The sequence below is a fragment of the Panthera pardus genome, unplaced genomic scaffold (assembly GCF_024362965.1).
Source record: "Panthera pardus isolate Hobbes unplaced genomic scaffold, ASM2436296v1 HiC_scaffold_7, whole genome shotgun sequence".
Taxonomy (NCBI): Eukaryota; Metazoa; Chordata; class Mammalia; order Carnivora; family Felidae; genus Panthera; species Panthera pardus.
Window position 1 is genome coordinate 69,030,422 of NW_026527002.1, and position 17,468 is coordinate 69,047,889.

The 17,468-nt window shown below is 41.9% G+C and overlaps 1 long non-coding RNA gene across 1 annotated transcript; it reads right to left on the reverse strand.

Moving 5' to 3' along the window:
- Positions 1–1,788: 1,788 nt before the first annotated feature.
- Positions 1,789–14,431, reverse strand: LOC109273141 (uncharacterized). Its single transcript, XR_002082841.2, has 3 exons — positions 14,295–14,431; positions 6,544–6,688; positions 1,789–3,195 (listed from the first exon to the last, which is right to left on the reverse strand). It is a non-coding gene; the product is annotated as an uncharacterized LOC109273141 (long non-coding RNA).
- Positions 14,432–17,468: the final 3,037 nt, after the last annotated feature.

Here is a 17,468-nt window from a genome sequence, read left to right on the forward strand (position 1 = left end):
AAGCAAGAAGCTAAATTTGCAAGCAGATTTGATGTACTCTCGATACTCTTCCACGATGCTTCGTTCTAGCCTATTCTCGTGAACGCAGTCAACACTTACTCAGTGATGCACTGAAGACCGTGATGTGAAACAAAATGCAAATGGCAACTAGAAGTTGTTCTCACGTATGACACGTATGACCACGCATCATTCACCACCATTATAAAACACTAGCTTCTTTGCATATCCATAAGCCCCCATTTTTGCTGGCCAGACGGGGAAGAGCATTTGGAAGGTATCTAGGCCTCTCCTGTGTCTCGGAATAATAATTACAAAAGCCACCACTTACTGGTCACTTGCTACATATCAGGTGCTTTTATTATATTTTTCCTTTTATCCTCAAATATCCCAGGGGTGGAGGTATTCCTAGCTTAATTTTCCAGTGAGAAAACTGAGGTTTAGGCACAGTAAGTTCGCTGCCTGAAGTTAGTTAGCTAGAAAGTGACAAAGTCCAGATTCCAACCAAGGTCTGTGTGCCTCCAAAACCAACACACATAACCACCACACTGTAGAGTCTGTTACATTTGTAGAAGAAAGGTGGACTTGAACTAAAAGAAATCTAATTCCTGCTCCATCTGGCAAGGAAAGGGTTTTCTGAAGTCAATGGCATTGGAATTGGGTGAGTAAGAATAAGAAGGATACAGCTGGAGGGGAAAGGAAGCCCATAGCAGTGAGGAATACATGGAAGGTCCATGGATCTTACATGCATAAATGCATCAACATTCATGCAGCAACCCCAGAAATGGGAAGATGAAGAAATGCCTCAGTATTTCCCTCATCTTTCAAACGACCAGTCTGAAAGTTTTAAATATGCATTCGAGTCACTAAAGCACGTAACAGTCAAAGGAGCTTTAGGTCCAAAGACTGAAATACACAGAAGATGAAAGAATGTAGTCTTTACTTGCATGTGTCCTCTTTTTTAAACCTCATAACCTCCCAGGAAAGAATTTATTCACTTATAGAGTTAGAGACTGGATCTTGGAGATGGCAAGCCCCTTGCCCAAAGACGTGAAGCTACTAAGGAGAAGAATCCATGATAGAACCCACACGTCTCTAATCTCAAAGGCAAGCAGTGGTCATTGTTCCACATGCTGACCTTGGCCTGGTGTTCTTTCACAAACTTCAACAGTGGATCGAAACCAGAAATTGAGAACATAGGATGCCTCCAGGTAGAAGTGAGTGACTGAAGAACAAGAATAGGAGAGAAATTTCCGCGGATGCTTTATGTACCTTTCCGATTTTGGACTGTGTGAATTTAATGCCTTTTCAAAATAATTAAAGTATCAAAATTAATTTTAAAGTGGATTAGCATGAGCTTTTAAGTAATACAAAGAGATCTCGTTATTTCTAAGTTGAAATCCATATTATGGTCAAACTTAAGAAACATGTTGACAAAAAAAAGTTCTCGAAGAAAAACATTTATTGAATTTTTTTTCTGCTCATTTCAATTAAATTCAATAAATACATATTCAGCAACCTCTATTTGTCAATTGGGGAATTATACAACTTTTTTAAATGTTGAGAAGATTATAGGGGAAAACAAATTATGGGTGAAAAAAGTTAATCCTAATTTAGTTTGTCTTTGTTTATAGGTTTATAACCTACTTTGAAATTCTTTTTTGAAATGAGGCAGGAAAAAATAAACAAAAACTAAATAAAAAGGTCAAAAAATAAAGTATTAACATTCTATCTTTCTTTACCACTAGGAATTATCATTCATAAAGGTAACTTTTTTAACTCACCGTTTTTATCTAATAAAAGTAGAAGCCAGACTTTTCCCTTTACTTGGAAAAATCCCACTTACAACCTGAGTAAATACCACTATGAATGTGAACAGACAATGTAAGTGTGCATTTTCTCTTTCTTTTATTTTTTGTTCATAATAACAACCATAAGGTTAAATGAATATTGTGTGCCTGACACCAGGTTAATATTTTTCACAGGTTGTTATTTAATCCTCAGAACCCCCTGGGAAGCAGATATAATTCGTCCCATTTCAGAGATGAGAAAACTGAGGCTCAGAGAGGACAGTCCTGTAACTAGGAAGAGGTTGAGCTGGGATTTTCACATATTTGACAAAAGACTGTGCTCTCACGTATGACATTTTCTTGCCTTCGAAGGATAAATATAGGTCATAGAATGCTCGGGGAAGACAAGTACTCTGCCCTTTCTAACCAGCACTACCACTCGATAGCAGCTTTCGGTTAAAAATGACCCTCATGGATGGGGATCCACATTCCTAACATGAATTCATACAAAAGCACCCAGATTTCACAAGAGGAAATGATGAGGCATTTTTCTGAGGTGTTGAAATTTTTCTCTTCGTCAGTCACCAATTAAAAAAAAAAAAAAAACTCTGAAAATTCCTCAAAGGTAAAAGGTAGCCTTTCTTCTCCTGAAGTTCTGATATGGTCCCAAAAGGAAATAGAAGCTTGCATAACTCAGGCCCCAGTGATCCTTCTTTCATTCTTATTAACTGCAATCTTTGCCACATTCTTCTCTGCTAATTAGTTAAATGCTTAAGCTCCTGAGTCACTGGGCCGGTCGACTGGTTACAGCTTGTTCTAGCTTTTCCACCCTCCAATGGAACTTGCAAAGAATTAGGCACTCCAAAGATTCCACATTCATGTAGCGAAAACAGCCAACAATGGAATCAATCACCTTCGAGAGGGATGGGCAAGCAAGCATGAGCATTAAAGGTCCACTAATGCTGAGTCAAGGCCTTCAGATGCATTGCCAATGGGAAGAAGAGAGAAGAATTCTGTTTATTCATTTTAAATGTATGCATTCTTTCCTCCAAAGATCCGGATTTCACACTGGTCCTCTTGTCCCTGTTACATTCAGGAGCACAGTCGTATTTGGCCTGCTTCTTGAGAATGCAGGTGAGCTTTTCTCCAACTGTGATGGAGCCAGACTCGAGGTTAGCTTTCCTGTGTGGTGGCTAATGGAGGATCTGAGATGCCAGAAGTTTGTCAAAGCTGCATGAGAGAGTGTCAACCACGCACTCCTTGAGGCGTGACGTGACTTTAGCCATAAGCATATACAGGAGGTGGGAAACTTTTGCCTCCTGTAGAAAAGTCCTGTCTTCAGCATAGATTATTTCAATCCACACAACTCAGTGCCATGCAGGGCTCCCAGTATGTGTTCCGTTAACAACTGTCGTACAAACCACAGGAAAAAAAGCTTGGAGTAGCAGTCCTAGCCGTATCTTTTGACATAAACTCCTTAGTATAAATACGTAACCTTGCACTCACCGATCAGCTCCAAAACACTTTTCCAAAGCTTGCCTCCCCACTTACTCATCAGTGTAGCTACCAGAATGTCCATTGCTCCCCAGAAGCTGTATTCTCTTGTGCCTAATTTACATTCTCCATCCTTTCCATGCTGCCATTTTCTTCCTAAACACCCAAACCTGATTGTGTCATGCACACACACACACACACACACACACACACACACATTGGCACAGATCTCCATTCTGTGTAGAATGGAGTCCAAACCCGTTAACATGGTATATAAAACCCTTCTCAATCCAACTCTGACCTGTTTGCCAGCATCATTTCCACTCTCCCCTTCTTCATCTTCTCCCTTCCCTGATGTCACCACAAAATCATCCCACATTCCTCACCGATTCTAAAAGATCCCAAGCCCACGCTCAATACTTTTGTGTGCTGCTACTTCTCCACGAGGGGTGGATTTCCTCTGTATCTACCAGGTAAACTCTTTCTTCCCCTCCATGAGCCAGTTCAAATATGCTGCTCTACGAAGCCCATTCTAAAGGCCCCAGATGAAGTTAGTGATACCCTTTCCTGTGAGCAAACCAAGAGAAAGCTGCTTTACTCGTGCACATATCTGACTGCATGATAATAGCTCGCCTGCCTACCTCACCATGAGAGTGTGTATTTCTAGAAGGCAGGGATCATTTTCTAATTATTTCTGATTCCTCAGTACCTAGCACAATGTGTATCACCTAAGAGTTGCTTAGTACATATTTGTAGATTAAATAAGTGCCACAGTCATTTGGCATTTGGTAGGCAATGTTGGCAGTCTTGGAAAGGATCCTTTGTGATCAGGTAGTCAGGCTACCCTGCATTGTCTATTAGAAGCCCCATCATCAGCTTTGAGAATGTCCTTCTCTCCCTGTGAATATACTGGTCTGGCAGAGACAGTGAGAACGTAGGGCGCATAAAACAGGAGGTGTTAGCTCCAGGATTCACTGGCACCTTACATGTGCTCAGGACAGTAGAGGACGTTAATGGTATGCTATTATGAGCTAAAGTGATCACCTGGCTTCCTGTGCACGGTAGATCTAAGAAAAGTGCTCTGCAAATCATATGTCCTCACTAAAGATCAAGGAGAATGAACTCCATAAATCAAAACTATAGAATATCAAGGCCAAAGGACCCCAATATCAACCATTCTATTGTAGAAACAAGAAAATTGAGACCCTGAGAGGGAAAGAAACAGGAACATGAATACAGTAAATTGGCAAATAGACCACAGATGAGGTCAAGGAAAGGTAATGTCTGTTTAAGGTGCTAGTTTTTCTCTGTTTGCCCCGGAAACACTAAACCACTCTGCTCTGCAGTGCACCCCAGATCCCCTTGTAGGCCAGAACCGATCTGGGAAGCTGCCATGGACCTTGGCAGCTTTCACCGTGCTTGTAGAACATTGACATTTTTGTTAGGGGTGACTAAGAGAGAAGATTTGCCTTGGTTAGAAATTAGTCAGATGGCATTTCCTTAGGCTTTGCTTTCATTTCTCAGTGAAAGGTTGAAATGCATGAAGCGTTGGTTTTCCTGTCAGATTATTTCATTAACGATCTGTAGTTATTGCATAATTTCCAGAAGCCTAGGGCAAGAGAACTTGATAATGAAGAATGCCCCCAAACACCAGGAGACAGACGCCAGGCAGGCATTGACTGGGGGGCCTCAGGAGAGCTCATTACAAGTCCTGGATCTTGACTTTCTCACTTGTAAAACAAAAGGTTTTGACCAGGTGAGCTCTGGTTCCCATTCCTATGCCAAGAATCTTTAAGGCTTCCAAGGCCATTCAGGAATTGTCATTTCTCTCTTGCTCTGTGACTGGCCTTGAGAAGTGAATCATAACAAGGACTTCATTCCTGTCATCACAGAGCTTCCAGTCTTGTAGGGAGCACCAGAAAACATAGGTTAAAGGTTATTGTGAGTGTAGTGAAGGAAATAATGAGGTATTGGATTACATGTGAGAGGGAATTACACGACAGGGGCCGGGGGAGGGTCCTCAGTTTAGACCCAGGATCAGGAGCATCTTCCTTAGGAGGGGGCTTCGAAGCTGAGACTTAGAGCCATCAATTAAAAAAATCGTAATAAGGCTTGAGCCTTCCAGGCAGGGGGAACAGAACGTCTAAGAGGCTGAGGTGGAGAAGAGGTTGGTCAGTTTGAAAACCTAAAAGGGGACAGGTGTGCCCAGAACACAGTGAGTGAGGAGACAGGAGGGGGTGTACACGATGAGGTGAAAAAGAGAGGAAGCATGAAAGGTCCAAATCTAGGTTTCAGTATCACTCTAAGGGTGATCATTAATTAGGCAGAAAGGTAACACAATTTGATGTTCCATTTTTCTGATGGCTGTTTGGGGGACAACCTGACTGGGGCCGGCGCAGAAGCAGGCAGATAATTTAGGAGGCCATGGGAATAGACCTGGTAAAAGGTAATGGTGGTAGGGATGAGGTAGTGAGACGTAGACGGCTGATACTAATAATTTGGAGAAGGCGTTGAGCGACCTCTTGATGGATTAGTATTTGGCTAATCACTTATGAGGGGCGCCACTGAGTCGGGAGGGGTAGGATGAGTGTACCAAAGCAAAGACGACCTGGTCCCAGGTCCAGACCCTTAGGAAGTCACAGTTCACATTATTGTCAGCGAGTGTGGGTGAGCAAGTTATGATAGCGATGATACGTCCTTTTGCTTTCACAACACAGAAGGAGAGAGGCGTCCACGACCGAGGAGGAATAAAAAGAGGTGTGCCAAAGGAGTAGGGCTGTGAGCTGGGCCATGGAAGCAGGGTCTGGTTTAACAAGCAGACAAGGGAGAGAAATCATTCAGAGGAGCAAGAGTAGAGCCAGTTATGGTGTGAAGGCACGTGCTGCGACTCAGGAACCTTGAGCAGCTCAGTCTAACTGAGGAAGACTGGGGCCAAAGCACAGTGTTAGGCAGACAAGGTTGGAAGTGTAAGCCGAGGTCAGATTCAGGCGGGTCTGAAGCCTTACGGAAGGTCTGCACTCCTGCAGAATTTCAGAGTGATAGTATTCATTCTAAAATAGGAATGATCATTTTGGGGGTGAGATCTATTTAGGGGTAAGATGAGCCTAGTCACTGAGTTTACAAGTTACTCTGAAACTCTGTTATGCAGGCATGTGGGGGAAGCCGGCACATGACCCCTTTTTCCAGGTTTGTGCTCTGAACCAATGGAGCAACCAAACAAAAAAAGTACCATTAATACCAAACACTTTTATAGCGCACTTACCTTGTGAAGGCACTGTTCTGAATACTTTACGTATATTAACTCATTAAATCCTTCCAGTTTTAGTTTGGCAAGTACAGAGAAGGGATTTGAACCTCGACTGTTTGAGGCTGTTGCCTACATTCTCATCCATAATGTCTTTCTGCCTCTGGAGGAATGAAAGATGAAAATATTACCTTTACATAGAAAGCACCACTCTGGGAAATGGGCTTATATCAGGCACGTGGGCCTCCTCATCTAAAGCCCAGAAGCAGACAGGGGTATCCATCAGGCATAGACAGTGCTATAATATCCCAGGCTTCAGCCAGAATGATTGCATAAATGTCCCTGCATGTCCAAGAATGGTGGCAAATGTGTGTTCTCTGTGAGCAAGCCAAATCTGGACAAGGGAGGGAAGGTACTGAAGGATCCAGGTTACAGGGGCCTGGGTTTTCCTTGCAGACTCACAAGTCACATTAAGGGCTCCTGCTCCAGAGAGAAATGAGAGGTGGGGGGACAGAGGTCAGCAGTGTTAGCATGGTGGAACTTCTTTGCCATAGAAGGAAACACCAAGGGCACAGAAAAAGGGCTCCCTCCCCAACACCTAATATCTAGCAAGGTTGGTTTTACTTAGAATGATATATTATTACATGTAATAGAATATAATATACTTAGCACTAAAATTGTGTTGAAGGAAAATCAACAATATGCTGTATTTAGTCAGTGGACAACTATTTATTTGCCTACCATATGTCCAGCATTATATTTAGAGCCATTGTTAAAAATATCCATGATATTTTATGCCATCAAAGTACAGATTTCCCCACTGCACTGACTACTGTACAATTCCCAATAAACAAATTTATTTTACCTAGAGATAATTTTGACTTCTTTCTGTTGTGGTGTATTTATCAAAAAATCAAGGCATCAATGGAAATAACGATTCAGACCATAGAAGCCGTAGGCTTATCAAATGTTAAAATCAGTACATTCCAAAGATGCCAGCCCCATGCTTTGATGTTGTGTGTGATAGCTATCATACTATTAGTGGTTAAAATCCTTTGTAACTGGGGAGATAAACTATTTCTTTACTAAAGTGTGGAGACCTAAAAACTAGAATGGATCGCCCACAATGAGCTGGCACTAAGTGTACTAACATCAGCTTGAGACACTGTAAGATAGTTCACAAATTTACTTAAAATTAAGAAAAGAAGATTGGGTAATGTTGGATGGCTGACAGTGGGAACATTAGGGTTACACAATACTAGCATATCATTACATGATCATTTGTGATAAACAAAAAAGGAAAGTTTATACATGAGGAACTTATAAAACGATGGCAGATCACCAGAGAGGTCCTTGTCTCTTGCTTCCCTTATTGAGGAAGGAATAATCAAGCATCAGTTAAGCCTCCTTTCAGGTGTAAAAAAATAGCATTAAGGCATGGCTCTGGGTCTCATGCTCGCTTGAATCTTTACTGTCACTTGAGGTGAGAGATCACTGTAAGAAGCTGATGTGGGGAAAGAGGGAGGCATCGCAGCTCAATGCAAATGGTGAGCAGGGAGAACCCGCTGAATTAGTCAGGCTGTTCTGTCACCTCCTAAACTTGTGTGAGCCTGGGCAAGTCATTTCAGCTTGGTGCGTGTCAGTTCCCTCATCTGTAAACTAAGAGAAGTTGGTCCAAAGCATCTGAGTCCCTTGCAGTTTGAACATACTAGCACCTTAGGCACAGTTTCTAGAAGCTGAACTCACACCTCCGTCAACTCCCTGTATAATATGACTTAAAAAAAAAAAAAAAAGCAACTCTGGTTTGACTGTACAAGTTATCATTCACTCTTCTCAAAGCCACTGTGGGTATCAGTATGATAAACACCCAGTATTAGTAGCATCAGTTATTAATAGAATGAAGTGTTTTCTGACACACACACACCCAGGCTATTAGAGAGTCATCTTAATGGTACCTCAGTGTGGAGGAAAGGGCAGAAAACACATTTGTTTCCTATCTTGGACGTTACTGAACCACACTCCATATAATTCAATATAATTAAGTCAACAAATTAATACACCTATAATTGGCCAGTCACAGCAAAAGTCAGATATACGTTTTCAGAATCTGTCCTGTTATTTTCCATAGAATCTATTAAACTAAATATCCAATAAACTGTATGGATTAAGATGGAAATATCCAGTGCGATCGTCTAAAATATGCTACAGTAGAAAACATTTGATGTTAAGGAAACTTTAGGCCTTGTTGTACAGATTCTTTCTCCTTTGTGGTTGAAATTCTAATCTGCCACTTCCTCTTACGAAGATCAGGAAGTTACAAAGAAAGATGCCAGAAAGGTAACCTTATACCTCCACAGTAAAGAATCAAAGGAAATTAAATAATGTACAAAGATAAATAAATCTCTGGTGTCATAAATCCTACCACTTAGACTTGAAGACTGGGAGACTCTGGGATACAGCTAAAAATAGGTCATTAATCCTAATTAATATTGATTACAAAGAGATTAGAAACACAGAGGCCACCCAAATGGGGACTATTAGGTTCTTATACAAGCAGTCCTCAAGCAGGTAACATTTGGCACAAAGGAATTAACAAATATTCCTTGTGCTCTAGCAGCTGAGGGAAGTGTGACAACAGAGGGCCACTTAATGATGCTGGGAAGAAGTATGGATTCACTTTTCTAGAATAGGGGGTATTCTTTTTTTTAAATGAACTACACATTAGTGTAGTTTTTAATATACTAAAAAAAGGCTGAAAATAAGCTTGTAAAGATTTCAAGCTCTGGCAATCAACCAGATTACAAGGAAGCAAGATGAAATCTGTTGGCCATACCTGACTCATAGCGGTAATACCTACCTGGCTGGGCCGTTCTGTGGATTCACTGAAAAGAGCTCTACAAAGTCCCGAGCCTGGTGCCCAGCACCGAAACCACATACAGTTCTCATTTCAAGTGGTGGGTTCAGTTACTCTTAACCAATTGTCTTATTAATGCAATTCGTATTAAAATTTCAGACAGCCTGGGGCGCCTGGGTGGCTCAGTCTGTTAAGCGTCAGACTCTTGATTTCAGATCATGAGCTCACGGTTCGAGAGCTGGAGCCCCACTTCCGGCTTTGTGCAGACAGTGAGGGGAGTGCTCGAGATTCTCTTTCTCCTCGCTCTCTGCTCCTCCCCCGCTTGTGCTGTCTCCCTCTCTGTCAATATAAATAAATAAACATTTAAAAAAATTCAGACAGCCTGGTTGGCAGAAGTCACTTAGAAGGGTGGGTGTATTTATATACATGTGCTCAGTTCCAGCTTCTTAGAGAGCAAGGTTTCTGCACAGTAAGATTCAGAGGTGGTCTAGTCTAGTCAGGCCTTCCAGCCCTGTCTGTACAATAGAATCACCTGGACCACTGATAAAGATAAGAGTGCCAGGACCTCACCTCCCATTAGTTGAATCTGTAGGGGTGAGGTGTGGGCTTCCCAGAGTACAGAACACTTCCAGGTTATTCTAAGTACAATCAAGTTTGAGAACCACAGGCATAAAGGAACCAGAGTTGCCAAGGTTGAATCTCAGTTCTGCTTTGGCAAACTTTCCATGCCTCATTTTACTGAGGTGTAAAATAAACATAATAGAGGTAACAGTGATGCCTACCTCTAAGGGTTGTTTTGAGGCTTAAACTAATTTATTTAAAGCCCTTATGACAGGTATAATTTACAATGATAGTGCATGCCTTTTGTCCCTGCATGGGTGGATGGTATATGGTGATTTAATTAAGATCTAAAATATGATATCTAAGAATTAGCCCTTATAGAATTTTATCTTAAGGTCTATTTCTACCCATGATGCTGCATCTTATAGAAGCATAATTTCAGGCACGGTAATATGACAACTTAGGCTGTGTCCATAAGCGCTTACCATTTATCAGCCACTAAGTAGACGAAAGGCAAAGAGGTGTCATAGGAAGCAGATTCAAGTATGAATTGTTGCTCTAGCATTTACTAAACATGTGATCCTGAGAAAGTTATTTTGCCCAATCCAGCCTGCTTCTCTGCCTGTCAGATGGGGCTAATACCTACCACTTACGAATTATTTCAAAGAATGAATGAGATGATCAATGTGATGAGTCTGTACAGCCCCTGGCACTGAATACAGGCTTAGTACATGTTGTTCCTCAACCCCACCCAAATGCCGTGGGGGTACAAGAATTAATGAGATAACCGTCTCAGGCTTCACAGTCTACTTGAGAAGATAGGAAATGGAAACAGAGACATACATATCACTATTATGTTTAAAGTCTGTGTATCAGAGACAGGCAATGATAAAGAGCTAGCATCTATTTATAGGAAGTTCCTCATGTTTATGTTCTCGGTTCCTTGATAGGGTACATTTGGGGAACTTCTGTGCATCGTTGGTCACTGTTTTGATTTGGGGTTTGGGGGTGGTTGGTTGGCTTCATCTTGTTATAGCTTTAAAAAGCAGACATGATTTGGCAGATGTTTAGAGTAGCAGGTACGCCTTGCTTTTGATGTCTTTGAGAACACAGAGTGCTTGAGCACTTGGGTGATGTCTTTCTCTAGGTTGTATTTTCTAATAGAAATGCAGTTCGTGAGCGCTTAACAGTGTCACTCCAAATTACGTAACAGGCCATTCTTCAGGAAGCAGAGTGAATCGGTGTGAGTGAAAAACAGCACACTCCACATGAATCATGTTCAACCCCACTTGATGAGGGGCAAAAGTGACTGGGGCGTTAAGAGAGAAATCTAAACTGGATTCTGCAGTCTATTTAAAACTCGTAAGTAGTCTTAAACCGAACAGTTCCGAGATAAACCGGTGACGGTAATTGGAAATGAATCATGATTGTCGATTGGAAGTAGAAATGCTGACCCAGGATTTAGGGGACATGGATTGAATTCCCATTTACATCCCTAACTAGATGTTTAATTGCGTTAAATCACTTAAGTGACACTATAATTTGCAAGGAATATTTCCACCGCCATCTCACTTGATCCTTAAATCACTCTGTGTAATATTACTCTCCCATTTTCCAGACACGTAAGTCAAAGTTGAGTTTATAAGTAATTGAGGCTTCAATCCCTACTAGTCTAAAAGCAGCACCATCTGTGGACCCCCGCTGTGTCTTGTCTCTGTAGACTGTACTCTAATATTAGCCGTAATCAGTATTAGGCAAGTAACTTTACCTGCCCGTGCCTCAGTTTCTTCACCGGTTGGCCTTGTTTACCTCACAGTGATAATATGATAAAATCTGAGTTACTAATGTAAAGGAGCTTTGAAGGCATAAAGTCCTGTGTGTGCACATCATGATATTTCAGGAAGTGTGCCAGTGAATCTGGACAAGGCATGTGTATAAGTAAGCCTACCACCCCCATTGAAGTCTACGAACCAGGCACTCTGTAAGTTTTAATTATTTTCTGGTTAACGCTCTACATTGCTAAAAGCCTCTTGGAATATTCTACTTTCGTTTGCCAATTTTTTTTAACCCTACTTGGGCTGAGTCCAAACTTGAAAAATTTCATCTGCAAGTGGATTTTTTTTTTTCGACTTTCATAAAGTTCAGAGCATAAAGTACTCTTTCACGGAGAATGAAAACAAAGTTTACAGTGGAAATCATGTCATAGACCAGCCATGGGGCTCTTCGCTCCCCAGCCAGTCCTCCAGAACTGGGTGAGTGCAGGGTGGAGTCTGGCCTCAGAGACTCGCCTTTTTGGGTAGACCCACTTCACTGTACCCAGCTACTCCTAGTAAGGGTGTTGTGAACATACTGGGCTTGCAGTGAACTTACAGCACTGTTTGAAGCCTCGTCACATTTGACTACATAGTTTGAGAGGATAACTTCGCCAATCATCCAAAGGAAACATGGCTGCTTATCAAAATTGGTCTAACCAGCTGGACCAAAAAGCCTGAAACCCAGAGCTGTTAACAAGATGGAACCCGTGGGCCCATCCCAGTGGTTTTCAGTTCTAGGTAGGCTTTATTTAAACACAGCCATGAACTCTTTTAGCTACCTTCTTCCTTTAATACTTCTTTGTGAATTTGAACCAAGCGAGCCCCAGGCCACAGTGGTGAAGGAAGAGCTGCCATTACCAAGTGTATTGAAATGAAGCTTTCCCTTTCTGTTGCCCACCTCTCTCCCAGATTATGCTCCACATGTACTGTAACACCTACAGGTGATCAAATGTGCCATGGTCTCACTTGTCTCTGTGCTTTTGGACCTGAGAGCCCCCTCCCTGAAGTGTCATCCTCACTGTCCCGTCATCACTTTCACCCTCTTTATGATTCAGAATACAGGTCAGATTCTTCCTCCTCCAAGAAGCTCCCCCTGATTCCTCAGACTGTTTCCGGGACTCCCAACGCATTCTGTGTTTGCTTGCGTCTCAGCGTTTTCTCCCCACTTCTTGTCTGTACTTTCCTGCATTCAACCAGCCGTGAACGCTTCAAACTTTCTGGAACATTCTTCTCAACAAGGTTTGGATAAAGAGTGACATGCAGACAAACCATTCAGTGTCTTCAAGGTGGAGGAAAACTGCTAGTTATGAAGTGCTTTCAGTATGCCCATCACTTCTTGGTACTTCAAGTGACTTATCATGTCATTCCAGATATGCCATGACTGATATATTACCAATATCATCGTTTTATAAATAACAAAGAAGCTGATGCTCTGAGAGGCTATGCAGTATAAAGGGATTGTGCCAAGACCACATCAAGAGTAAGGTATTCAGAACGAAATCCGAATCCCAAGCCAGTTCTATATCATCATGCCGTTTCCCTCTCCCTTACTTCCTAGGCAGAGCACTGGTTTTGTGTTTTCAGATTTATTTTTTGGTTCACATCAAGCCAAATGAACAAGTTGCTGTGGGTGCTATGGTAGGTCACCCAGGACCGAGGCACTCATTTTCCCAGGTGCAGAGGATGTTAGCTGCTGATAGGAATTGCCGTCTTTGAAGGAAGCTACTTGGCCCTTTTGATGGATATTTTTATACCCTCTCTCTTGAGTCATCCTCTTCCATACCTGGTTGATGCAAAGGTACAAAGGCAAAGCCTCCTTGCTTTCAGGAAAGATCTGCAGAGGCATCCCAGTTCCAAGGCTCTGTGGGGTTGGCTGAGACTTCCACTGAATGCAAATTGCTGTTCAGTTTCTCCCTCTGCTGTCCTGCTTCCCAAAATCTCCTACAAATGTTCCTGAGGACACTACCCAGTAAGCTTCCTGCACGCAAATCTCCATCTCAGAGTGTTTCTCAGGAAACTCAAGCACAGATAGGACAATAGGAAGTCCCTGAATACAAGTGTCTAATCTTGGAAGAATTTGCAAGCAACCTTTTCACAGTGATTTAAGAATGAGAGGCACGGTTAAGAGTGGATGCTAACGTGGATGGAACTGGAGACCGTTATGCTAAGGGAAATAAGTCATACAGAGAAAGACAGATACCATATGTTTTCACTCTTATGTGGATCCTGAGAAACTTAACAGAAGACCATGGGGGAGGGGAAGGAAAAAAAAAAGTTAGAGAGGGAGGGAGCCAAACCATAGGAGACTCTTAAAAACGGAGAATAAACTGAGGGTTGATGGGGGCGGGGGGTGGGAGGGACCGGAAAGTGGATGATGGGCATTGAGGAGGGCACCTGTTGGGATGAGCACTGGGTGTTGTATGGAAACCAATTTGACAATAAATCTCATATAAAAAAACAAAAAGAGTGGATGCTAGGGTCTCTGAGCATACTCTCTGGCCCAGGAAGTGCCATAGATCATGTAATTGCTTTCTACCTACTATTTTGGGGTGAAATTCCAGCCCCTAAGCATCATCACTCCATGGGGTCACTGTGATTTGGTCCAGGCCATGTAACTTTCCGAAGCCTCTGTTTTTCAGGGATCTCATCCATCACAGTATGCAGCTAGCTTTTCAGGTGTGCCCTACGGTTAGAGAGGAGTCATGAGTATCAGCACCTCTGCAAAGTCAAATGGGTCCGCTCACTGAGATTGCATACCTAGTAACAAGCTCTGCTTTAAGAAAAATGGAGACAACTTTCTCCATGGAGTAAGCCACTGCTATGCCTGCCAGGCAAGGTTTCAAGTAGATATATTTTTAACCTGGGCTATGCTCAGATAAAAGCAGTCAATGATAGGACTGGGAACCCGAAATCATGCCATATCCATATTGCCATTTACCCATCATACAACCCTTACTAGTCCTGACTGAAACTCATCATTTCAGATGTTTTACCTCATTGTCCTGGCTTGAGTGAGGTTATATTGGAAAAAAAATATGAAGAGTGTATGCCTAGAAATGGCAGAGAGTTTCACCCTAGAGAAGAAGAGAAACCTCAGGAAAAAGACATGATGATTGTGGCTACCTTTATGGAGTTCTTGCTCTCTGCCAGGCAAATACTTATGTCATTAGGTTGTTAACCATAAAATACAACTATTGTTTTCAATTCTGCAACTTTTTTCTTCAAAAGCCACCAAACGCCTTGGCCATTTGCTATTCAGAAATAATATTGCTGAGCAAATCCCAAGCTTTATCTCTCAAGAGCTCTGCAGAATCGGCACTGCCTCCTTCTTTCCAGTTTACAGATGATAAAAATAAGGCTTACAATGTTTATATCTTCCTCTAGGCCACACAACTGGCAAATGCCTGAGCCAAGTTTCAAATCTGGGTCTGTCAGAATCCAAAACCCTTGCTTTTAATCACTACATGTGCACATGCTGCTTACATAACATAACTTTCTTGATCTCTCTTACGGGATGGCATTTGGAAGCGAGAGGGATTGATTCGTATGTCCCTGTTGAGTAAGCCTAGGACAAATGAGAAGAAATGACACTGCAAACAGAGACTTAAAATAAGTGTGTCAGGCATGGCCCAATTCAAACTGATCACGTCCAAAGTCCAGGGACAATCAGACCTAGCCGGTTACAGATACTCACAAAATGTGAGCAGAAATATGTTTTACTTCTGTTGGCTTCTTTCTCAGGGTTGGACAGAGATGACTACAAGAACATCTAGGCTTAAAACCTATCAGTTTAGCAACCAGCAGAAATAATATCTGCCCTTTGTTAATGGCTGTACAAAAAAATTCCAAGAACTGCTCTGAATAGGCTGGCTTCCATTATGTGGCCACCTCTAAACCAATCACTATGAGTATGAGATGCTTTAAAGTTATCATCCAGGACTGGTTAATGTGTTGACTCTGGAGCTGGGTGGTAAGCTGGGGGAAGCTAGCATCAGCTCCTTCCAAATTAAGTGGACTGAGACAAGGGAAGGGGATATTTTCTCCAGGAGGGGTTACCAAAAGGGGCCGGGTGGGACATCCTAGGAAGGCAAAAGCAGCAGACAACTTTCGCAATGAGGAGTAGACTTTTACACCTTGAGGCACACTTTGTTGGAGCCCTACTCACGTCTCCTCAACTCTTAAGATGTCTGTGCGCACCAACTCAACCAGCTGCCAGTGCAATGCTCTTTTGCTACAAGGCTGAAGATTGTTCTGAAATTCCAGCCTGTCCCTGGCCTGGCAATTAATTCCTCTCGATAGCAGATACAAGCAATAATTGCGCAACCTGGTGGATAAATACCCCAGCTACCTCATCCCTCATGTTAGGTAATTCTGAGGTTCCTAGGGTTTCTGAGCAGGATTAAACCCCAATAATCTAAAGCTATCATTTAATTAAAAACATACTCTATCCTCATTTCCCTGTAAGTCCCAAATGTCAGTTCTCCGTGCCTCTACTGTATATACTGGGATAACCTCCCAAATGAACTAATTGCGCTTGAATTCTTGTCTCATTAGGTCACAACTAATGAAATAGGCTGTTTTAGGAAGTAGCAAAATTCCCAGGAGCAGAAGTCTTTGGTCATGAATGTAAGAAAGCCTTTGGGGAGATCCAGGAATAAAATGGGTGATTGGACTGAAGGGCCAACATTTAGACCTGATTGTCCCTTGCAGTGCTAAGTTGAAGCATTACTTATTTGATTTGTGACACCTTCACCTTTACAGAAAAAGAGACATTATGTTCATGCTTTGGATTCTGGAATTTATGAATGAGATAATATATAAAGTTCTCTGGGGAGAATTTTTTTTTTTCTAGAGGTGGTTAGAAAGTATGATGTTTAGCTTCTTCTTTTGTTGTACTATGTTCTCATAAAATGACCTTCTTTGTTCATTCTGTTCTTTCTCCGCTTAAGAAGGGCTCAAGGTTACAAGAACGCATTATTTCCTTGGCCCTGAATAGTTCTGAAGTTTGATACCCACCATCATCCAGGCAGAGAAAGAGCCTTCATGGGAGAACCCATAAAACACGGAACGTGCACATTTGTCATAAAGAAGGAGATAAGTGTCATCATCTATAGCTCTTTGTATCTGTTTGGACGTGTGCCCGGTACACACAAGTGTAAAAGAAGTGATTTCTCTCAAAGTAAATATATCAAAAAAAAGATGAAGAAAATAACTATTTCGCCTTTTGTGGTGTGAAAGAATGCATGTCATGGAATTTATTCTCAAGCAATGTCTTTATTTCCCCACTGGTATTTTTCTCCAGCTTACTTGTGAAAATACTAATAATAGACAAAATTTGTTGAATGTTAACTATGTGCTGGGCACTCTGAAAGCTACTTAATATAAATTATTACACAGGGTCCGCCCAATTTGTATATAAGAATGTATAGCGTCAACAATTTAAGTTCACACAACAGGAGATAATGTCTCCCTGACTCCAGTGGAATATTAGTCATTACTGTATAACAAACCATTTCAAAAGGCAATGTTTAAAATAATAAGTATTCATATTGCTCACAAGTCTACAGGTAAGCTGGGCCATTTTTCTGGGCTTAGCTGGGCTCACCCATGTATCTGTGGTCAGCCATGGGTTGGGTACACAGCTCTGCTCATCTTGTTTGGACTCATTCACATGGGCAAGGTCAATTGGCTACTTCAGGATTTCCACAGCAGAG